This window comes from Ambystoma mexicanum, chromosome 8 (genome assembly GCF_040938575.1).
Source record: "Ambystoma mexicanum isolate Mex_15411 chromosome 8, UKY_AmexF1_1, whole genome shotgun sequence".
Lineage (NCBI taxonomy): Eukaryota > Metazoa > Chordata > Amphibia > Caudata > Ambystomatidae > Ambystoma > Ambystoma mexicanum.
This window is the reverse complement of record NC_090929.1, coordinates 921528940-921553216: the sequence shown is the minus strand read 5'-3', so window position 1 is coordinate 921553216 and position 24277 is coordinate 921528940. Positions and strand designations below refer to the sequence as shown.

Sequence of the window (24277 nt, the reverse complement as noted above, 5' to 3'; positions counted from 1 at the left end):
TCCCAAAATTGGATCATCTTTTTGTGCCTTAATCAGGTCTTGATATGGTGCATCAAAACTCCATTGCACTAATGGTTGTTCTACCTCTTTTCGAGCCTTAGAGCGTGTAACTGCATCAATCTGTATTTGACCAAGTAAGTGTTCAATAGGTAGCAACTCTCCCATCACAGCCTCAATTTTGGCTAAATGATCTGCTTTATCATTTCCCTACTTATTTTCTCCTGGAGTTTATAAATGTCCACAAATGTTCCTCCAATATATTGTTAAATCATACTCTGACACTAATTTGTCTATGGCATGTATAACTTTTCCATGTTTGAGTGGCCTTTTATTATATGTAAGCATGCCTCTTGTTTTCCAGCCAGGCAAATATTCCACAAAGCTATTTTTTGCATAATCAGAATCAGTCACCAGGACAATTTCACTAAATTTATTATCAACTGCAGTAGTAATTGCTTTATGAATGGCTGCCAATTGCGCTACCTGACTACTCCTAGCCCCAATTCTCATCCCTATACCAGGATTGTCTTCACATTTCAACCAGACATTTCCTATTCCTGATACCAATTGTTTGTTACTGTCATTTTCAATGTAAAAGGCACAATGTCAACATATACAGTTGGCAAATCCTTGCATGTCTTTACATCAAAAGATTTGTGTCGTGATTGTTCAAAATCCTGTAAGCTAGGTTCCACCTCTACTTCGTTTGATACAGCTTCAGCTGCACAGTCATGTAAATCTGCCAATCCTTTTTATTTTGGCCTCACTTCTACAGGAAAGCCTGGCAATGCCAGTGTACATGAAGTAATTCTGGACTGTGCTAGGTCGCCTGACCTAATCCTTTTACTCTCTAAAAATTGCAATGGTTGATGATTTGTTTCAATGATTACCTTTTCTCCCTGAACAATGGGGCGGAAATGCTGTAACCCCCACCCAATGGTCAAAAGGGCCTTTTCACATTCACTGAATTTAATTTCAACTTGAGAAAATGCCTTAGTTACATAAGCAATGGTTTTGTGATTCAAATCATGTTTTTGAGATAACACTGCTGAAATACAATGTTCAGAGAAACCTATTTCTATGAAGAAATCCTTGTTTTTTATGGGCTATGCAAAACATGGTGCCTTTATGAGACAGTCCTTTAATTTAGTAACTGCCTCAGGTTGCTCTTTTCCCCATTTCTAAGGTATATTCAGCTTCAGTAGTTTAGTCAATGGTTGAGTAAGTTCAGCATCATTTTCAATAAATTTCCTGTTATATCCCGTCATTCCTAGTAAACTTTTTAAACCTTTCACATTTCTAGGGTCTTTTAATTTCTGTATGGCCTCCATTTTTTGTTTTGTGGGTTTAGTCCATGTTCAGTCACTTCATGGCCTAGAAAATTCACCTTTTTCTTGCAATTCGCCAAGAACATGTCTAATTTCATCAAAATGGCTTTTTAAGCTTTCATTTTTTATCAGGGAGTCATCCACATACACTATAGTTCATCTTTCCGCAGCATCAGGCATAGCCTTTCTCAAAAATATGCCAAATTCACTCCCACTATTGACGTACCCGAATGGTGTTCTAGCCCATGTGTATTGCATTTTATCAAATGAAAATGAAAACAAATTCTGAATATCCTCTGCCAGTGGCACACACCAATATCCAGATGTGAGATCTAATGTAGTAAACACCTTTGAGCCATGCACCTGAGCAAGGCCTTGTTCAATGAATGGCAGTGGCCATCTGGACACTGGCACTCTTTTATTTAACTCTCTCAAGTCTGCACACAGACGCCATTGACCATTTGGCTTTAACACACCCAAAATAGAAGTGTTGGATGTACTATGAATGGGCTTCATAATTCCCTGAGACTCCAAGTTCTTAATTATTTCTGCCAGTGACTCTAAACATGCCAGTGGTAACCTACATTGGCGCACAAATACTGGATTTCTACCACACCCTTAAATTAGTTAGGCCACAATCATATGCAACTTTAGCAAAACTATCTTTAAATTCAATAAATATTTTTCTCAATCAATTTGTATCCTCTTCCCTATCACATGCATCTGCTAACAAAATCTATTCCTCTACCATTTTTGAAAAGTCGGGAAAATCCTTCAGTGGAGGAATCTCTGTGCTTTATTCCAAATGTTTGGCTGTGTCTCTCTGTAAAGCTGCTACCTTTAAATATTTTGTGTTATCAGCTTCCATTTGAATGTGCTGATTTTCTGCTCACCATTATCATTTAAGTCAAATACTATACAATTCTCTTGGTGACAGCACACTGTCTCATTTGAGTCATAAGGGTACACAGATTGAATTTTAAAGATCCCTTTGGGAAGAGAATCCAGATATTCTGGTAACACACACTGTGCATCTACATATCTCTCAGGAATATTTCCAACTACTATGTTATTGGAATCTGCAGTATAATGGGATTTTTGTATGGCCATTCCTAATGAAGAATTTCCCTGTTCAAGCGCTAAGGTAGCTTTTATCACTTTAGAATGGTCATTTATATCAATGTGAACCCATCGATGCTCACCTTGCATATGTATTTCAGCAAGAGTGGTAATGTGTTTTTCTGTGTCTGTTTTAGGAATAATATTCTGTTTGCATTTCTTCTCTTTTAAATAGAAGCACAATGTGTACTCATCTATTTCAGTTTGCCATTTCTTCATAGGATCCAAATACATCTTCACAGATTGTTTTTTCTTTTTTACTTTGCATTTTATCCTGACACATCAAAATGACAGTAACACTAGGTATGCAGCTATTCTGGAGGTGTACCTCCACTGCATCATTCGTTTTGGCAACGGTGTGGCATTCATTTATACTGCTGTTTTGTGGTTTTATTTTCTTAGTTCTCAATGTTTTTTTGGTTAAGGACCACAGTACTCCATTCACCCCATCTATGAGAGGATACAATCTTTTCAAGCAATCTGTTCCCATTAGGAATGGAATTTCACAAATGGATGTGATCAATACTTCCTGTTTCATCCTATGTTTTCCTATTTTTATGTCAACATCAGTGACACCCACAATAGGTACCGCCTCACCGTTAAAATTATGTACTGGACCTTCACTCTGCCACATTGTGATCCGATTCTGTGGAGATCTCCCTTCATTGATAGTTTTTACCAATTCTTTGGACATAATTGTGCCCTGTGCGCCGGTGTCAATCATTGCAAATGTATTATATTTCTCTTCCACAGTGATGGGAGCATAATACCTGTCTTCAACTTCCTCTAATACACACAAAAGTGTGACTTCTTACTGATTTCAGTACTCACCTTTCTCAGACCTTTTTCACTTTTGGTTAAGCACATTGGTAAATGGAAAGACGTTTTCCCTCCTTTCTGTCCATTTCTGTGTGAGAGACTTCATTTATTTCCCCATATTCAGAGGTCCTTTGAAGTGTGGCCACTGTTCGCTCTTCCATCTGGGGATCATCAGAGTTCACACTACAATCCTCCAACTGAATATGCGTAGAAACATTACATGGTGATTTGTCATTTTTTTAATTCTGGGCATTTGTGGACATTTGGCATGGTACCAATCTTTTGAATTTCCTCGAACATCTGTGGCTCAAAGAACTCTTCAGGTGATTGATCTGTACCCTTCTTTTGAGTATTTATTATTTCTGCCTGTGTTTGGTTAGTGTTTTGATGGTCCAGGGAAAGTGTTCTAGCATCTCCGCTTACTTCCTATTCAATTGTATTACCCATGCATGTGTTATCTTTCTTATATCTGTCCCTTTGTTCTTTTGGAATTTCAGGTTTTCCTTTTTCTTTTGTACAAATCTCCAATGTATGATTTAACTCTATGTCAAACCGAACTTCTTTCTTAGGTGTATTTGCTAGTTCTGTCACATGTTCATTTGTCAGCATTTTCCTTTTTAAATCATTAAGCACCTCAGAGTCATTATGCAAAACTAAATTATGGCAATCTATCTTTTTAGTATTGCAGGTATCATTCATTTTTAGTCAATTATTATCGGAAACCACGCGGTCATTGCTATGGCCTTCTGCCCCATCCTTTGATGACTGTTTTTGTGCCGTACAGAGCTTTCCTATTTGTTCAGCCAACATTTTCACCTGGGCCTCGAGACACTGGAATTTTTCCATTTCTCTAGAATATTCTCTCTGTGGGCTAGGTCGATATTGATTGTTTTCCCCCTGATTGAATCTATTCTGATATCTTTCAGGGGAATGATTTCTATTGGGATTGCTTCTGAATTCTTGATTCATATGTGGAGGGGGGCGGGGTGCACCCATCCTTTGGTTGTAGTCCCTTGGTGGTGGTGATTCATTGTATTGACATGGAGCATATTTCATATTCTGCCTCATGTCTTGTCTCTCATTTTGTGAGTATTGTCCCCTATGCTGATTCCCATTTTCAATAAATCGATCCACATATCGAGGTCTATCTTGATTAACATATATCAAGGTATTAGGATCAAATCTGCTTTTGTCCCCAATGTTTGGTAGAGACCATTATTCTTTTGATCCTGACTTTGTCTCTGATTATTATTCAGACCTGACATATCAGGTCGATATCCTGCTCGGGGTCTTTCTCCTAAGGACCTAGGGCTAATGTAACTCTTCCTATTACTAGGATCATGTGATTGAAACATCGGTGCCGGGAGTGACAACTTCTGTTGATTACCCCTTTGAGCGGACTCAGGAGACATTTGGCTGACCTGATCTCCATCACCGTCACTGAGGGTTCTTTAGATTTTGGTCTAGTGTCTTTCATTTTATCATTCTCTCTACCCTGACAATATAGCACCTCATATAATTGTGTACTTTGGTGTACAATCCATTCAAGGGACTTGTCACGGTCAAATTCACAGACTAACTGTGATATGATGTCTTTCTATAGCCCATAGAAGTATGCAGTTTTAAACTCATTGAAATTTGGGGTCAAAAGATACATCAAAGTGAGAAAAAGCTCTTTTTAAATATTGCAAATTGACGTGTTAGGCCCAGCCGTAATCGTGTATGCAACCTTTTTTGTCTCTTGTAGTGATTGGAAAGGAGAAAAATGACATCTAATCTCTTTTTCAAACACTGCCCATGTCCTGTTCCGCTGTTTATTTAACCATCTAATGATACTGGCTGTGGGAGCATCCAGAGTTAAGTGAAAGTATTGCCTGCATTGTTCCTTAGGTATCTGGAGTTCTTTAAATATATTGTGCACCGCTTCTATGTGGTCCTCTATGCAGCACTCCCCTCCTTTTTTAAATGGTTTGATCAAAGCCTTGATTGATTTCATTATTTTTAAGGGGCTACTCGTTGCTATGCATGGAATTGCACTCATTTGTGATTCAACCCTGGTTTCAGGTATATGGGATTGGTGGTTGCCCCCAATGGGTTTATCAAATCCCCCAAGAGCGCTGCAACAAGTTTATTCACTGGCTCGGCCACTGGGGCACTAGTTCTCTGTGTAGAAATAGAATTAACCTCAACTCCATTGAATGTGGTGCCCTGTCGTCTATCCTGAGACCTGGAAATGCATATTTGCTGTTGCAAATCCTTACACTTTTTAAGGAGCCTATCTGCCTCCTTATACAAATAATTGTTTTCATCTCTCATCTTATTAATCACCTCCTGCATCTCACCCATTTGCATGTGGCATTCATTGAATTCTTTGTTTCTCTTGTCTCTTTCTTGAAACATTTTAACCATTTCCTGTTCAGCATTTTGGAGATCGCTTTCTTTCTCCGTATGTTCTTTTTGCAACACCTGCATTTCCGAAACAACTTAATCTTTATCTTGTCTAATATGATCTATAAACGCTTTTAAGTGTTTCAATTCTTGTTCACTATCCTCAAACTGCTTCTTGCTTTGAGACAAATGAGTGTTGAGATCTCTATATTTTGACTGCATGTCCTTTTGACATACCTCCAATTCTGCTCTTAACTTTTCCTCTTTTTCACTTGCTCCATCCAGATCAGCTCTTAACCTGCTAATTAGCTTGGTATCATTTTCTTGCATTCGCAGGGACCTATTTAGTATAAACCATGTCTTGGCACATAGCCGTATCAGACAATCTCCCTCTGCATGTTTATCAGCTGCATTTAGTAGTCTCAAAAGACAGACTTGAATTATGCTGCCTTCTGCACAAATGCTGTCTAATGGTTCTTTGGTACTTCATCATAGATGCGGTCATGCCGTTCTGTGGCATTATTTGATGACCATGTCCCATGTGCATATAGCTTTGCCTCCAGATATTGTAATAACTGTGGGAATGTGGCCTCCATTTGAGACATTCTGAAATTCACTTTTAGTGTCATACTGCTATCATGAAATGGGTTCCCTCTAATGCATGTATGGTAGTGTGAGACACACTTGCCACGCCCAGTAGGTACTCTACAGCCACTTTCCCGGGCAACACACCATGTATGTAGGATATTTTGTGTAAATTTGGGGTTTGGCAGTATTTTTCTTACCGCCAAAATATGAGCAGTAGGTTTGGTGGTAACTTATCCCTGCATTTAGATTGGGTTTGGCCTTATTTCATTCTAGTGACCATACCTTGTTATATTGGAGAATCTAGTAAATATATATATATATATATATATATATATATATAACATGGCCACAGTAGTGGCCATGTAGTTATGGTTAAGTTGCTGTTTCCATAGGAAGAGCACTTTTTGGGTGGCTTACAACTTCGCTCTCCCTGGACGGATCCTCACCAAACTTGCAAAAAGCAATTGGGTCACTCTGAATTTTTTTCCAAAGTTTGGTGAGGATTCGTCCAGGAGGGACAAAGTTATAGGGGGGGGTCCCAAAACTTTTTTTTCCCATAGACTGAATGGGGAAAAAAATTTGCTCGCGCCTACGGCCCAAACCGCTGGACGGATTTCCACCAAATTTGGACCAGGAGCAGCGGCTTGGTCCCGAAAGCGTGCTTTTGCAAATTTGGTGAAAATTCGTCCAGTAGTTTTTTTTTAAAATGACCAAAAAGTAGGTAAAAAGTGTCCTGATTGGCCAATCGTCTTGCGTGATGTTCGCGGACAAGCAACGTGTTCGCTGATTGGACGGCGTGGAGCGTGAAGCGCGTCAGATTTTTCGGTAGCACCCGCCATCTTGGATTCGCAGACGTCCGCGGACAGCACGGTGAAACTTTGTTCAAAATGTGTATTTAGTAGAGTGTGTTGGTGTGTAGGAGTGTTTGGGGAGGGTGGGAGTGTATGAGATAGGATGAAAGTTGTGTTTTTTATGTGTTAGATGTTCTTTTTGTGTTCAATTTGTTTGTGGACATCACGGGTGTTCTGAAATGTTCTAAATAAACTGACTGGGGGGTGTTCCAAGGACTCAATATGTGTCCGTTTTGTTCGCAAGCAAAGTGAAACTGTTCTAAGAACACTTGCAGTGTCCGGGGAGTGTTCGTAGGGGGTGTCCTGAGGACGCTGTCCGTATTGTTCTCTGTCAAGTTGAATGTGTCCTAAGAACACCCGCGGTGTCCTGAAATGTTTGCAAATAAACAAGATGGTGGTGTTGTGAAGAAGCTTCTAAGAACACTCCCGGTGTCCTGGAATGTTCGTAGGGGGTGTCCTTAGGACGCTGTCCGTATTGTTCTCTGTCAAGTTGAATGTGTCCTAAGAACACTCGCGGTGTCCTGAAATGTTCGCAAATAAACAAGATTGTGGTGTTCTGAAGAAGCTTCTAAGAACACTCCCGGTGTCCTGGAATGTTCGTAGGGGGTGTCCTGAAAACGGTGTCCGTATTGTTCGCTGGCAAGTTCAAAATGTTCTAAGAACACTCACATTGTTCGCGGACATTAAAAGTTTCCCATAGATCATAGTTGAAATGTTTGACTCTATGGATGTGATATGCTGCGGTGGTTGTTGCCAGGGCATAGAGTCTTGGGTGCATGGCCATTTGGCCATGCACCCAAGACTGTATGCCCTGGCAACAAACACCGCAGCATATCACATTGATATTTGCTTATAACTTTGGGTGAAAAACAAATGTATAAGGAACAAAGGTATTAGATACTATGGATGTGATATGCTGCTATGGTTGTCCTTATTATTGTATACTTACTGTTTGGTCTAGTAATGGGAGTCCATGTTTTTCTTCTTCATTTCTGTGATAAAAGAAAATAGCATATTAGTATTAGTATTTTGTAATGACTTATTACATTGTATAAGCAATATACTTTTATTTTTTTTCGACCCTCATATTTAGTAGAGTACAAATCAGAGTACTGTGCAATTTGCTCAGTTTCTGTATTTGTTGCTAAAATCATTGGGTCTGTGGGAGAAAAAAAAATCCATGTTGGATTAAAAAAAAAAAACCTTTTTCTGTTATGCTACAGTTTATTTGTTTGTTTGTTTTCAGTGTTCACTTGTTGTTTCTGGCTAATGCTTTATACTTTGCTTTGTTGTATTTTTTTTGGAGCAATAACAGATTCTTCATTTGTTTTGATATTATAAAAATTTGGAGCAGTTAGATACCAATTAGCGTATTCTGTCTATTTTTTTAATATATTTTAGTGGTTTTGATTTATCTATTTGGATATTGTTAAATTTTGGGACAGTTAGATTCCAATTGGCGTATTCTAACTGTCTATTATTTGGCCTAATTTAGTGGTATTCATTTATCTGATTAGTTGTTGTAGAATCGTTGAGCTGTTAGATAGCTTTTGGAGTATTCTAACAGTTTATATTTTTTAACAAATTTACTTAAAGGTTTAAATACAGTTTATTTATCAAATTTTGGTTTTAAGAACATCAAATAAGCGTTTGTAAGATTTGCTGGTAATCTCTGCTTTAGAGTAATGGTACTATCATTACATTCAAACCATCCACATTTTTTTTTATATATATGCCGTGTAGTGCCCTGAATTGGTTGTGGCTCTTGCGTGGTAGATTATACCCATTGTTGTGAAGGTTTTCTTACCAAGTGATATTTGACTATGTGTGAATCCAGTCAGCTTGCAGTTGTTTTTGGTACCATCTGCATTGTAACGTAGAAGCATTAGTATTACGTATTCACTATGTGTTTGTATTACTAACGTTGAGCGATTATCTGAATTGCAGGTAGAGCATAATCTACCATGGTTTGCATTTTGTACAATTTGCTGAAATGGAATGGATTCACAATTTGGTATTGATATATATATGAAGCGTTCATTGGGAATTTCTTCTTGTGTCACATTGTTGCACAGAGTGCATGTATGTTTCCACATGTATGAAATCTGGAAGAATTCCTTTATAGGTATGTTTTTGTTTTCCAGTACTTGTAGTAAGTACATTAAACATTCTTGTGGATCTTCCTGTGAGTTTATAGTGAATTTCACCATTCCAGCACAGTAGTCCAATTGTTGCCTTATTCCATAAACACTATATGTGTTATCAGGATTGTTTTTGCGTTTCTATGAAGTACTAACATTTGCATACACAATGGGTCTCTAAAGTGTAAGTAAATGTTGTCAACAATTGGTGGTAATTGAAATAGAATATTCATTGCTACATTTGCATAGCAACTTACACCAACTATATTTGAGAATTTAAATGGTCCAGGTAGTTCTGTATCTAACTGCTTTTTTTGGAGTTTGTCTTCCTTCTTTAAAGAAGTATCTGGTTTACTTTCTCTAATTGATTCTTTTTTGTTTGTGGTACTTGATGAAGTATTAGTTTCTTTTACTCTCTTTGGAGGATTTGCAGTGACGTCCTGTTGCATTTCTGTTTGATTTAGTTTTCTTTTACAACGTTTTAGTTTTTGTGGAACAGAATATGTGTCTAGATGGGGAGTGTATAGTGAGCGAAGTCTATTATATTCTAAAATGCAAGGAATATCAGCGTTTACTTTACTTGCATCAAAGTTGATTAGAAATAGACGGTCAAGTGTACGTAAGCGTGATAGTGCTACGTAGCTCATGCCTTCTTTAAAGACTGCTTTACCAATATCTATCATTGCTTTGTCTAGGGTAAGACCTTGTGATTTATGAATCGTGACTGCGTATGCAAGAGTTAGAGAAAATTGTTCTCTGCGTACATACATATCTTTGAAGAGAAGGAATCTAGCTGTTGAGCGTCCTTTCCGTTTTACTTCTGAAGGTTGTCAAAGAGTATATTGACAAACTGAATTTTGTTGTCACGTGGGTATGTTTGAAAGCCAACAACTGTACCCAGTGCTCCATTAACTAGTCCTTGGTCCACGTCAAGGTTACGTTTAAGCATTACTCTGCAATTTAAGGATGATTTTAACATCTTTTCTAAGCCTGCTGTGTTTGAGATTGATTTTTCTAAATTATTTAGTCTTGTTGTGGCTTGGTCACACATGGGTAGTGTCATACCATGTACATCTAGTTTGTCTGTGGCGCTAATTTCCATTATTGGTTGCATTTCTTTACTTAACATTATTTCATTGAATTTGAGACAGCTTGCACGAGTTGGCATTAAGGCCATACAATTGACATTTTTGTGGGCTAATTGTTCCATAACATCTGTAGCACATGCATTATCGCCATAAAGTGCATTAATGTGCCGGGTTTTCAATGTTGCTTCTGCTTCTTTAGAAAGTATACCAACTCTCAAACTTTTTAAAATGTTGGCATAAGTTAGATCTGCAGATTGGCGCATGTTTTCTGTTAATTCTCTGTATTGGAAATGTTGCCAAAGGTTGACATTTCCAATGCTGCCAACAGTTTTACGGCAGAGTTTGTGCCCTAATGTTTTCAAAATAGGTTCACCTTTTACTGGTGTTAATTGAAGCAGATCTCCAAAAAAAATAATGTGTTTTCCTGCAAAGAGCTCTTCATAGTCTGTTTTAAGTATTTCTTGTAATCTGAGGTGAATCAAAGCTAACATCAGGTTGGAGAACATGCTCACTTCATCTATTAGTAGCATTTTCATTTGTTTCAATACTCTACGTAATTCCATTGCAGCTTCTGCAGAAAGTTTGTAATAGTCTAATTTGTTCTGGTGTTCTACTGGTAATAGTAGTAATCGGTGTAATGTAACACCACCTATGTTGTAGGCAGCTAAACCTGTGGGGGCAGTGACAACAGCTGACAGTTTGTTGTTTGTCAATTGTTGAAGGAACTTACTAATGATTTTGATTAGGAATGTTTTGCCAGAACCAGCTTCACCACTGACGTACAGTAGTATAGGTTTATAATTATGGCAGGAACATTCTTTATTTTCATGTTTTGCACCATGTGCAATTTGTTTTGTTACTTCTTGAAAAATGCTACTTTGCTCATTGTTTAGTTTTGATTGTAGTATAGTTAAGTCTTCCTTATCTTCATACTGACACATTGTGTTTTCTACTTCTATCATAGCTAATTCTGCCTCATTTGTTATTAGTGGTTCTCCCAGTGGGTCTTGGCTTCCTGTTACAGAAGGTTGACTACTGTCAGGAGTATCCTTATCTACTTGGGCTTGGAGTTCTTCTTCATGTTGCTGTTCATTGTGCAACATTGTTTTGTACTGTGTAAAGTTTCATCAGTTATAGTGCTTTCATTTGCTTTGAAAGCATCCTCATATGAGTCATAGTTATCTAATAATTTTTCTTCTTTTCTCTATGGTTTGAAGAGTTGTAGCAGGGACATGTAATATACTTCTTTATGTTGAGTCTTCAATGACAATTTGATATGATTAATTAAATTTGGTTTAGTGAGTTTAACTAAGCTGCCTTCACAGTCTGTCACTCTATATTTACCTTTTTTTTTCATCAGGTTTCATATTATTTTTGTATGTGTAGTTTTGGGCTATTTGGTATGGACACATGTTTTCCAAAGTATTACTTCTGTTTGGGTAGTATGTGTCCAATAAATTGTTTTTTAAAATGTCTTGGCTGTTGGGATGATGTTTGGCTATTGTTTCTATATCTTCATATGATTTTAGAACTCTTTTTCTAGATTTAGCTGGACCAAGACGTAGCCATACTATATTTTCAGATTTACCATACAATGAAGTACCAGTTAAACAATCAGCTGCTTCATAAGATCCACATTCTCTATGGGTGAGCATTTTTATGCCCAAGCTGTATAATTTCTGAGATACTGTTTTATCTGATGACAGGTCATTCCAGAGGTCTTGGAGCTCTGTCTTTTCTGCTTTAGTTAAGTATGCTGTGACATATCGTGCTTCTGCAGTAGAATTGGCTGCAATGTACTGCACATCTATGTTTGCATTCCATAAGTGGGCAATGATTGCATTATAATCATTGATATATTTTTCTTCTTCTTTTCTTTTTATGTAATATGTATTTTTAGGTGACTTACCTTTAACACTATGTCTAACTGAAGACATGAGGTTGTTTACTTGACCTGTATTTGTAACTGGTCTAGGGAAACCAAATCGGCATTTGGTGTAGTATTTGCCTTTGTTTTTGTATTTGCGACGACAATATTTTCCACATTTGTGTCTTTGAAATTGTAAAATTTGTGCATGAAGATCACTATTTGTGGCTTCTGATGGAATTTCACAAGTGACATATTTTTCAATAAACTGTAAAACAGTGGCATCACTGTCTTGACCAAATTTAGGAGCATCTTTAATCCATAAAAGCATGTGGATATGTGGTGCTCCTCTGGCTTGGTATTCTTTTCTCCAAAAGAAGTGTTGCACTTCTCCAAGGGGAGGAACAGTTTTATTACAAATAAAATGTAGCATAGCAATGAAGCGATGGTGAAAATATCTTGAAACATTAACAGGTTCCAAAGAACAAAGTTCTCCAGGTGTTAGAATATCTATGTTTGTTTTGTTTTTATTTGATATGCGTAGGAAATCATGTAAATCTTCCCATGCATATTCTGCACAACTTAATGTAACAAACCAAGTGGGTGGGCCAAGGTTTCTGATCATACAACGTACATCTCTATGACGTTGAAACCAGTAATCTTTAGTACCACGCATATTTGCTAATAGATTTGTAATATTTGATTGTAAAACCTCATCCTTTTGTTGCACTTTCTCTAATAATTGTGTAGCTGTCATATTTTGAAAGTGTGATCCTGATTTTAATATGTGTGCAACTCCGTAACAAAGTTGCTAGTTCACTTTCAAAGAGTAGGTGGAATATGTATTCCACATTTTGTCTAAATCTGGGATCTTCAGAATACATCCGTAATGAGCGGTATTCTGAAGCTGATATTTGAATAGGTCTATCATCATACCTTCCTCCTTTGCCAGTAGGAAAGAGTAGAGGAAAAGCACGTGCTTCTAAACTTTTTTCCCATATACTGATTGGCGATCCTTTTGTTTGACGCATTTGGTAAGTTTCCAGTACATCTTGTACGGTGTCATTACAGTGCAAAGGATGAATTGTATAATGGTCTAAAGTATTTGATATTGTAGCAGGATCTAGTGCCTCAAATTGACCAGCTTCTTGTGTTTCTTGAATTATTTCAGTTGTATCTTTCAAGTTTTCTTCAATATTAATTTCTTTGTAATATTCATTATTCTCTTTAAGATATTGGAAGGCTTGTCTAACTTTATATACATCTACCAGCTGTTGCCATATGTTTTTGTCTTTTGTAGGTACTCCATTTACTAATATAATTAAAGATTGCTGCATTGGACGTTGCACTCCTAGAGTATGCACATTTTCTTTTAGATTTAATGGTAAATAAACTACTTTTCCACAAATGCCTTTTACCAATTCAGAGGGAGGTAATTTTGCTGTTTTTGGTTGAAGGCATATTATTGCTTGAAATGGGTGTACTGTTTGAATTATGATGCTCTCATATAAATTAAGTTGTTGTAGAGGTTTTGGTACTGGGTATAATTCCAAATTATTTGTGATAGAAAGTGAAGGAGTTTGGTTGTTGTCAAGTTTTGTAATGCAATAACTGCAAAGTATTAAGGGCTCAGTTATTTCATATTTGTTTTCTGCTGCAAGGTAGAGAGCTAATTCAAACCATCTAGAATCTTCATTGTCTTCTATTTTGTATGATAGGTCCACAGTTTTTGTGTTACTTTTATAAAAAATTCTACGGCAACATACACATACATGGTTAGGTACTTCAGCTGATGTACTTTTAAATTTTAGTATTTCTTTTTGGTATGTGTTTAGCAAAAGGTTGCCATGTGTAGAATTGTTGCTTAATTGGTTTCATTCTGTAAATGGCTTTCACTTCCAAAATATTTTTTCTGGATATAGTGAATTTCTTCAAGTAGGTCTTTTGCTGTACCTTCTAGAAGGATGTTATTTAACTTTGCTAGTGCTAAAGCAGGACTTTTAGCATAGTGCAGTTTATAGACTAGATTTCTTATAGTTGAATGATGTGTTGATATCCTTTTGATATCATGGAAAGTGGTTTTACAAGTAGGCCCTGTAATGCAGGCCAATGAATGTCCTTTTAGTCCTGTGTACTTGCGCACTGGACAGGTATCTATATTTTGCAGTAATTTAATTTTGATTTTGTCTTTGCTTTTTACATATTTATTGAGGAATTGGCGTAAAGATTTGAAACATTGTTTGGGAATGTTACACATTGACGTGCATGGCCATTTGTACACTAGACGTTCTGATTCAGTTGAATGGAGGGGTAATTCTAAGTTTTCAGGGCATATTTTTGTAAGAAGTACTTCTTTTTCCATGATGGTATTATTCACTTTATCATAACCTCTACCACTGCTATGTATGGCAATTGTATTTGTTTGCTTTTGTTTGTACGCTTCTTCATTAAAATAAGGTTCTGTGCTTGTAGTGTGATTGCATTCACCTCTGCTGATACTTAAGAAGTTCTTTCTGTTGATATTTCGCTTATTGAGAAGTCTTTTTTGTAATTTAGTTATTAGTTTTGTTAGTGGTTTCATTTTGTTTAACAGTAAAATAAATACATTTCTTTTGAGAAGAATTGCACTGTCCATCAATGCTTCTAAGATTAATTTCCTACGATAGGTTTTAAGCTTTGAACCCGATTTCTCTCCTGTTTTTATAAGATTTTGAAGGACTTTGTGACGGTATATTTTGGCTAAAATACTTTTCTTGGTATGCTTACTTTGCACAATATCAAAATTTGAAGAAGTAGTTTTACCTGTACTGATAGCTGATTTTTTGTTAATTGTTTTTTGGTTTGTTTTACATTTTGATAGAGGAAGCAAAGTTGTTGTACTTGAAACTTCTTGTGTTTCACTAAATGATTGTATTAGCTGTTTTGTTTCAACTTTTTTTTACAAATTCTGCTAGAGATGGATGCTTATGTTGGACACCTTTATTTTCATTTGCTCTACTTTTGCATTGCTTTCTACGGACTTGACTTTTGGTAGGCATTCTTTAGGGTCTGTTGAAAAAAATAAAGAAGATATGGGTTGGGGTGTTCTGGAATGTATGTGTGCTGTGTGCATGAGTGTTTGAGTAAGATGATAAAGATGTATGTGATGGTGTGTGATTGTGCATTGGGAACTAAAACTAGTACGGATAGGTATTCTTGAATTTATGTGTTACTAAACTGGGGTTCAGATGACAAAAAAAAGTAAGCTAGTGGTGTGGAAAAGTACAAATAGTAAATCTAATTTATACAATTAAAACAGTTGTTTGTTCTATAATATGAAAATTGTAGTGGTTCAGTTGGGTAATTTGTGTGTCCAAAAATAGAAATTTGTGGGCCATTCTGGCTGTAAATCGCTGTTTAAGACATGGACATTTTTGGACAAAATGGTACAAAATCTCTATTTTTAGAAACCGAAATAGCTCGTATTAAAGGAGAGTTCCGGGACTTTTTTTTTATTGTCCCTACGGGTCGGCCATGTGTTTGTAAGCATAAATCGGTAGATCGTAGGAAACTTTCCTATGGACCTTACCCGACTTTTCGCCCATTATCGCACTCGAAATCAGCCTCCATTTTGTGATAATCCTATCATTCCGCCGCATCGACCTGGCTCACCTGCCTTTGCGGCACTAAATCAAATCCCCCGCCCCTGAGCCTGACATCAGCAGACGCGTACTGCCCATTTCAAGCACGTCTCGTGTCAACAATCGCTGCGCCTCAGCTATTGACGTGTTGCCATGGAAATGGCAGGACGCCTCTTTCCCCAATAAGTATAAACAGACCGTTTCACAACACACAGCAGCAGATTTTCGATTCCATTCCTCTCTCTGTGTTACTTTGAGTATTCTGTGACTCGTTTCAGTGCTCTGGTCAGCTACCTTCGCCGCTTGTAGCCCGTGTGAACACCTGTACCATCTCTGTAAATTATTTTACTATCTTTACCGCACAATGGCCACAATAATGCCGTATATGTACGAGCCCGAGTACACCGAGGAAGAACTACTGGAAAGTCAAGCACGCGAAAACGATGGGGATTCGGACGGCAGTTGGGAGGACCAGTCAACGGATGAAGAGCCTGGACCATGTCGCATGGACGGCGTCTCCACCTGGTGCACGTGCAATCGGTGCGAGCTAATGCCAACTGAGGAGGAGAACTGCTGCTGCCGTGAAAATTCCGGGTGCTTGGCCTACATTTCGGAAAGCGAGCAAAGTCTGCAGGAAGGCGAGCAAAGTCCGCAATGCATCACCGAGCTGCCAGAGTTCAGGGAAGCCTGCCTCTCACGGACCGTGTTGAGGATGATGATGGTGCTTATGCACGAACTTCGCGGCACTGTTCGTCCGCGTAATCCGAGTAACGAGTAAGTATACTCTGTTTGTGATGTCAGTGATGCCACCACTATTTCATGGTCGTCTCCCACATATAAAATTACATTTACATATCATTCGAACGCATGTAAATTTGTTCCATATAGTGCATTTTCTAGATATAATTTTTTTCTAAGAAAAATGACATGTGTTACCTGAATCGACATTGATAAGAAAGTTTGGTCAGTTTAATACAGTTTGCATCTTTTTTTTTCACAGGTGGTACAGGCTGGTGGCCTATCGTTGCTTCACTTGGTGGCTTCACGGGAGGCTCGGACACCGCGTTCGGAGAGTAATACCTGCCTGTGCGGTACTTGCCATTAGACAACATTTCCCCAGTGACAGTGGACAATACCGCGGATTTTCCCTCGATGTGCTGCAACCTCAACTTTACAATGTGTAATGTTTATTATTTATGTTTAATTAAAATCTAAAATAAAGCCCAACATATATTTTAACAATGGTTGTTTTGATTTTTTAAATGAATCTAGTGTATATTCTCCTGGGAGGGTGAGGTATTTATAAACTCACCCCCCTGCATTCCATGTAGTAGATCCTGCAGCCATCCTCTTACATTCAGTTAGATGGCCTCTCCTTGGTGAGGCCCTGCGGCAAACGGGTCTTGTCTGCATGACCACCGCCCCGATCCACCCCCCGCCCTATCAAAGGCAGTTCGCACCGGGGTACTTGTGCTGGCAAGTGGAGCTGTCAGGGAGCGATAAAGGCCAAGAGGTGCCAAAGACCATGTACACTTCAAAGTGGTCTATAGAGCATGGGTTGTTGTTCCCATGTCTACCTCCAGACCCCGTGTCTCCTGCCAAGCATCCCCCCTCACGCTGGACGGCCCCCTGCAATCCACATAAGTGTGTCTCCATTCACGAGTCTTCCTGTGTCTTGTCTGCACGACCACCGCCCCGATCCACCCCCCCGCCCTATCAAAGGCAGTTCGCACCGGGGTACTTGTGCTGGCAAGTGGAGCTGTCAGGGAGCGATAAAGGCCAAGAGGTGCCAAAGACCATGTACACTTCAAAGTGGTCTATAGAGCATGGGTTGTTGTTCCCATGTCTACCTCCAGACCCCGTGTCTCCTGCCAAGCATCCCCCCTCACGCTGGACGGCCCCCTGCAATCCACATAAGTGTGTCTCCATTCACGAGTCTTCCTGTGTCTTGTCTGCACGACCACCGCCCCGATCCACCCCCCCGCCCTATCAAAGGCAGTTCGCACCGGGGTACTTGTGCTGGCAAGTGGAGCTGTCAGGGAGCGATAAAGGCCAAGAGGTGCCAAAGACCATGTACACTTCAAAGTGGTCTATAGAGCATGGGTTGTTGTTCCCATGTCTACCTCCAGACCCCGTGTCTCCTGCCAAGCATCCCCCCTCACGCTGGACGGCCCCCTGCAGACCGCATAATGCCACGACATATACACGTCATTCATTCACAAACACACCCCTGTTTCGAATTCTTTATAACCCACTTCATATTTCTAATGAGAACTTCTTTGCGCTTTGCTAGTCAACCCGTGAAGGTGCTGGTTATCTGCTCTTCGTCTCTGTGAACTTCCGTGACCACTTTGAGCAAACTCGTCAGTTTGCAACCTGTGAACTGCTCCCTGTTCTACGACAAGAAACTACTCTGATCCCTGCATCTAACTGTTTGTTCGTCAAGGTAAGTCCATGTACAAAATCATTTTGCGTCCAATTTTTTAATTTATATCTATTTGCTAGTAGTCATCAAATTGCATCCATGTTTTCTTTTCGTTCACGACAGTACATGCAAGGAACTAGTCACATGTTCTGAGTTTAGTCAAATTACTTTTTCTATTTTTTGAAAGTTATTGAAATACTTATCCGCATGTGAATAACATGTATAGTTCCAAGAACCAAAACGGACCTTGCATTGAACCTTTTATGTGTCATTTAATGTTTTAACACATTGGTATTCATAGAGAATTGTTGATCTTTACTTTTCAGAACTTTCCATAATGCCTGCCTGTTCCATTGGCGGTTGCCCTTCGAAGACCCATAACAAATCTGAAGGTACTATAATGCATGTTTTCCCTAAGACAATAGATCAGATAAGAGAATGGGTCCGATATTGCGGATATCCAGCCTCTGAGATAGAAAGTAGAGTCCTAGAAGTCTTTGCGGACAAGAGGGGTGATCGATACCGCATCTGCAGCAGGCACTTTAGCCCAGACATGTACTCCACATCATTGCTAATAAGGACGAAAACACCGCGAGCGAGGCGAAAATTGCTCTCAACCGCTATTCCCACTCTATTCGTCCACATCCCTCCACTGGTGAGTCAAGTTTACGTATTTATCTCTCGGCATTGCGGTAGTGTGTAGCATTAGCTAACAATAATTTCCCCATTTATGTATCCACTCAATATGAAGGCTGAAGATTCTCCATCCGTGTCGTTATTGCAGTCATCAGCCACTTCAAGCGCCTATCGGGTAATCTTACTTAGCTATTCTGACACTGACTTGTTTTAGGCATGTAAATCAATAGTTTTAATTGATCGTGTAATTATTTTACCTAATGGTACACCACAGTACTCGTCCTCTAGTCTTTGTTTTCAGTTATAATTATTGTTATCCAAAATAATGCAAGTACTGTCTTTCAGGGAGATGCTGAGGAGTCCAACGCATTGACGACAACCGTAGATGTCACTCAGATGCTCGAGGTACGTTTCCGGACAGTTCCATCGATGGAGATCATCAGATCTTGCATTCTTGTAGCGTGATTGTTACACACAATGTTTCTTTCGTTTTTAGCCATTGGTATGTCCTTCTGTCGTCGCCCTCCTATGTGTCTTCTTTTTTCAATATTGTGTTCATTACTAATGAAAGTCCTATGTTTCAGGGAGTCGATGGAGCATTAGTCCAAGAGGAAGGGGGAGCATGCAGTTACGGGTCGGCGCAACAGCTTGCAGAAGTGTGCACCGCAGTTACAGCGTCCCTTGATGTTCTTATGCATTTCGAGGTATGGATACTGACAGATCAATCATGCGAGATCAAATGACGTGATTACATCCGCTATACTTCCTTCTTTATTAACGCAAGTACTATGTTTCAGGGAGCTGACGGAGCTTCTTCAACAAGAACATCACCCCTAGTAGTTGATGCAGATCTCTGGGTGGTGACACTTCCAACGATGGAGCAAATCGAATCATATTTAGATATCCATTATTTATTTTAGACAACTGATCATTTGTGCAGGTCTATTTAGATGAGCCGTTGACGCCTGCAGAAAGTTTATGTTCTTTTAAACAAAATAGAAAACCATACTAATGCAATTACTGTGTTTCAGGGAGTTGCTGAAGCGTCATCTTCAATAATATCATCAATGGAAGTCTATGCGGAGCCCGAGGTATGGATCTTGACAGTTCAATCTAACTAGATCAACAATGCGTGAACTATTGTCGTTTGAATGTTCTACACAATGCGTTCATTCGTGTTTTGCTATTGAGATGTACGTATGGGTATTGGTCCCCAAGTACATTTTGTGTTTTCAATATTATTATACATACTAATGAAAGTTCTATGTTTCAGCGAGTCGATGGAGCCTCAGTGAGTGATGGATGTGCTTATCATGAAAGTATAGTCGTTGCAGCGCGAGAGGAAGTGGAGACATGCACACACGAGTCGGAGCAACAGCGTCCAGATGTTGAAGTTCGAGGAAAGAAAGTTTCAAAGAAAAGAAAGCAAAAGAAGGTTAGTGTCCTGTTCACTATATTATGTTGTCTTTCACTGTCAATAGTTCAATACTGTAAGTTGTGTTTAAACTGAACATCCCTTTTCTAATCTGTCCTCTAGTTGCGAGTGGGTGTAAGAACTAGATCTACACAGACAGTGAAGCGAACGAGAGATGTTGCTTGTCAAACCTTTTGGCAGGGACTTGAGACTGGAGATGCATCGTGCCAATGGGAAGAATATGAAGTGATTGACAACGGAGCTATACCACCACCAGCCATTGATAGTGAATGTCCTCCTGGTAGTTTGGATGCAGTCGTAGATCAATTCACAGAATCCACACCCGCAAAAAATAAGAGCACGCGAAAGTTGAAGACATTGTTTTTTTCTCCCATCTCCGGACAAGGAACAGATGTTGCAATGGAAGAGAATGAAGTGGACGACAATGAAACACCATCAATATCACTCAGCATAGCGGAAGACGATATCAGAGATTGTACCTTTCATGCGAGTGACATGTCCTCAACGTTACAGGCCGAACCAGCTGGGATGCAGAGTGACAGTATAAGGAAAGAGGCCAAATTCTTTGTATTCGATAGCTGTTTGATGGATATTATTATGATGATGAAATGTGGGCATTGGGTTGGTGGGGAAGTATGTGGGGAGCCATTGATTAATGTGACTCGTGCAATTCGAGGCACTAACCTTAAAATACATGCCACCTGTACACAATATCATCCGTTCGCATGGTCTGCACAACCCATGCTGGGGCAACTGCCAGCAGGCAATCTACTTTGTGCAGCGGCCGCACTTTTTAGTGGTTCAAGTTTTAAAAAGTTACAGTATTTCTTTCAGTTTGTGGGAATCCATTTCATTGCGAAAAGTCAGTTCTACAAATACCAAACCGATTATCTATTTCCAGCCATCAGCGAAGCTTGGAGAATGGAAAAAATGTCAATGGAAAGTACATTCGCGGGCAAACGCTTCAGGCTAGCCGGTGATGGACAATGCGACAGTCCAGGATTTTCAGCCAAGTACTGCACCTACCACTTTCAGGACATGGAAAGTAAGAAAATTGTGAGTTCGGTGGTCGTGCAGGTGTCACAAAGTACATCCTCAGTGGCCATGGAGAAAGTTGGCTTTGTAGCATCATTGCAAGAACTACAATCGCGGGGAATGGTGATCGACCTGATAGCCACGGACAGACACGTTTCAATTGCCAAGACAATGAGAGAACAGTACAAAAATATAAATCACCAATTTGACGTATGGCATCTTGCAAAAACAATCAATAAAAAATTGTCGGCTGCAGGAAAAAAAAAAGATATGCAAGGTATTTCACAGTGGTCCAAGTCAATCAGCAACCATCTTTGGTGGAGCTCAAAAACATGTGAAGGGTCGTTGGAAATTCTACTGGAAAAATGGCGGTCAGTAATGTTGCACTGTAGCAACGTACATCAATGGTCGACAAATGAGCATTTCCACAAATGTGAACATGGCCATTTGTCCACAGAGGAGGCACGGAAGAAGAAGTGGTTGATTCCTTCATCACCCACTCACAAGGCCATTGAAAAGATTGTATTTGATAAAACTATAACAAGAGATTTGAGGGGACTCACGGAATTCTGCCACACAGGAGATTTGGAGGTGTTCCACAATATGTGCCTAAAGTACAGGCCCAAAAGATTGCATTTTGGCATGGAAGGCATGATAAATCGGACTCTTCTAGCGGTCTTGGCACATAACCATAATGTTGGCCGTCAACAAAGTAGGACGACCGGAACTTTAGGGACGCTTCGCTACAATAAGGCCTTCACTAAAAGAAGTAAACAATGGGTGATCAAACCAGTGTTTGAGGATATGCAATATGAGTTTATTGAGAGACTTATCGTAGATGTCCTCGATAGGCACATACATGGAGTGGTGAACGAACCTATGCAGGGGACAACTGCATTGCCACCCAACATTGCCTCTGTTCCATGTCCACCTAAAGCAGAGCTCATTGAGAAATACACATCACGGTTTAAATGATTGTAATTCGATTGTCTGTTCTCTCGAGTCTCCTCATGTTGCAGGCCCATTGCAATTAAACCAAACAGTAATATAAATCATTTTTACAAAAATTATAGAATGTTTCCGTATTACAAACACATGGCCGACCCATAGGGACAATAAAAAAAAAGGCACGCAGACAAGATGCCCTTACACTAACTGGAGCTAACTAGAAATGTGTGCTCGCTCAAAGTGAAGGTCAGCTGCTTTGATGTTTTGCTCGGGTGGCGGAACGGCCCACGACCCAATATAAGGTTCTATTGTGATTTGACCTTGACAGGCCGGGACCATCCTGAAAGACTAAGAAAAGATAATGAATAAAATTTCAGAAACGAAACGATGAGCCACGTTCATTAGAAGAAGTAACGTCGGCAAAGAAGGAGTGGTGTTTCGGGTCTGCCCTACACAGAGACACAATGGAAAATGCAAATATAATGTAAGTAACTTTTGATGAGTTTATACCGCAATTTCATTACTATACAGTGGCTTTAAAGACGGGTTCAGTTGTACTTGTTCGTTCTATGTGGCATAGTGTTTTCTACCGCGCACTATCTGGAGGAGAAACATCTGCTTTTACTGAAGCACCTCAAAACCTTCCTCTTTGCTTCTGCTTTCTCTCTCCCTCTCCCCTGCTACAACTGGTCCACTGTCTGCGACCTCGGTCCTGGGCCCTTCCACTCTCCACCTGCACTGCCTCCCTGTCAACCCCTGCACTGGGGGACTGTCTCAGTATCCTACAGCCCCCCCTTCCCAGCACTTGTTCTGCACTTACCTTGCACTTGCCACCAGCTGGCCCCATTTATTTATTATTTTATGCTACTTACCTTGTACTCCACTCCCCCCCCTCCATGCCTCGCCACGCCTTTAAACACTTGTGTACACCCAGTAGCGCTGTCCTCGCTATGAAATGAATAATTTTAATAAGGATCTGATGGTGAGACTAATTTCATTTTTTATGTTTTTAGGTACATCATTCACTACTGTCTGTGTCACGAGTACCAGACACCGGCGGACGGCTTCTACAGCCGCCAGTTGCTTCTCCGCGTGAACAACGTTACCACCCTGACCATTTTATGGGACGATCGCCAAGTACAAGTATGCCCTTACGCGGTACTAACGGTTAGATGCAACATACCTACCGTTGTGGTGGCCTAGTGCCTCGTTGTTGGAACAGCCATGCGATTATCAGTGCGACAGAAGAGCTTATTTTTATCGTAAACCAACACCCTGTGTACTGCACACGAACATCACTTCCCTCAAGACGAACTAATTTGGATCGAGAGCAAAGAAAAATGCAAATCGCTGAATATTCTCTAAACATTTGATGTCCAATAAACGTACTTTGCCAAATGTACAATCTTGCCGTTTGCTTTTAAACCACGGTTTCACATTCCGAATTGTGGTGCTGTATTGTGAGATGCTCTAAGACCCTGTGTACAGCAAAGGACCATCGCGTTCCTCAATACAAACTTTTTGGAACATGAGCAAATAAAAATGCAAATCGCTGAATATTCTCTAAACATTTGATGTCCAATAAACGTACTTTGCCAAATGTACAATCTTGCCGTTTGCTTTTAAACCACGGTTTCACATTCCGAATTGTGGTGCTGTATTGTGAGATGCTCTAAGACCCTGTGTACAGCAAAGGACCATCGCGTTCCTCAATACGAACTTTTTGGAACATGAGCAAATAAAAATGCAAATCGCTGAATATTCTCTAAACATTTGATGTCCAATAAACGTACTTTACCACATTTACAATCTTGCGGTTTGATTTCAAAGTACAGTTTCATATTCCGAATTGTGGCGCGCTGTATTGTGAGCTGATCTGTGTTGATTTCCGGGGTCTGTGTGGAGTCGCGTAGAAGACGCCTGGGCGCGTTTGCCTACGCAGCTCAGTCACGTCACGGATAGAGGCGGGGAATATGAATGTTTTGATAA

General features: G+C 39.6%; 1 long non-coding RNA gene across 1 annotated transcript in view; it reads right to left on the bottom strand.

Annotated features, from left to right (window-relative positions):
• Nucleotides 1-24277, bottom strand: part of LOC138473696 (uncharacterized) — a 286646-nt gene that overhangs the window by 223629 nt on the left and 38740 nt on the right. The window lies entirely within an intron of this gene.